Here is a 1,101-nt window from a genome sequence, read left to right as displayed (position 1 = left end):
AGCAGCCGGAATTCCAGGTGTGCGGAGGAGCCGGTGCTGCACCACGGAGACAGGGCTTTGTGCTTAGAGACTGTTGGATCTGGGGTCACTGAGCAAGGACACACCTGGGACGTTGGCAGCCGTACCCCGCGAGCGTCTCGCGTGAAGGGGAGTCACGCCTGGACCGCACCACAAAACCTTTGGGGAGTTACCGGCGGGTTCGCGCGCAGGCCGCAGAAGCACCACACCAGCAGCCAGGCTCCGAGCTTTGGGCAGAGAGATTATCATCTTGATTGAACATCCAACAGCTCCCATCCTGCGCTCGCCCGAGAGGGGAACGCAGCTGCACACGGGAATCCATCAGGGTTTGGCCCCAGCGTCCTCCGTCACAGCCCAGACCACCCCACCAGCCACCCCCTCCTGCTTCTCCATTTCAAAACCAACCTCTCGTCCCTTCCACCACGAGCACCTCCACGGCAGCTGAAGGCAGGAAAGCCCAGACCCCGGCGGAGCAAAGGGCGGCACAAGGGATGGGAAGAGAAGCAAGAAACCGGCGGGTCCCACGTGTCCTGTCCCACGCGTCCTGTCCCCTCTCAGAGCTGCGGTGACACCAGGAGACACCAGCCTGCCAACAGCCTCCAGCCCACTTCAAACTGGGCGCAAGCAGGACCTGACCCTGGGAACGCTGCAGTTTGTGCGCTCTGCTGAAATTTATTGTAAATGCCGCTCTCCAGGCCCATTTCTGAAGCAATTTGCTGTTCAGCCTGGCAAGGAAGAGCCCTGAGCAGGCTTGTTCCTTCAGCGCCTGCAATATTGACTCTTCTCTTTACTGCAGCATCAGAGAGCATTTGTCATCTCTAACGTGAATAACTTTTTCTCTCCTGGGAAGGGGGAAAAGGCTTCCTTTGGTACTGACATTTCACACACCCAGCCTACAAACCTGCTTCGAATCCCGGATGATGCTCTGGGAATAAAACCAGGGGCTTCCGTGGCTTCGCTCCATCAGCGGAGCGGGGCCAGGACTCGCCCGGTTCCTCCCAGGTGCTAAACTTGTGCGTACCTCTGCACCCCTCCGAGGATGCCCTGCCGCAGCCCTCGGGCAGGAGGAGCAGGACGGCTGCC

This window comes from Pterocles gutturalis, unplaced genomic scaffold, assembly GCF_000699245.1.
Source record: "Pterocles gutturalis isolate BGI_N339 unplaced genomic scaffold, ASM69924v1 scaffold764, whole genome shotgun sequence".
Taxonomy (NCBI): Eukaryota; Metazoa; Chordata; class Aves; order Pterocliformes; family Pteroclidae; genus Pterocles; species Pterocles gutturalis.
The sequence above is the reverse complement of the archived record's forward strand: the minus strand, read 5'-3'. Positions refer to the sequence as shown.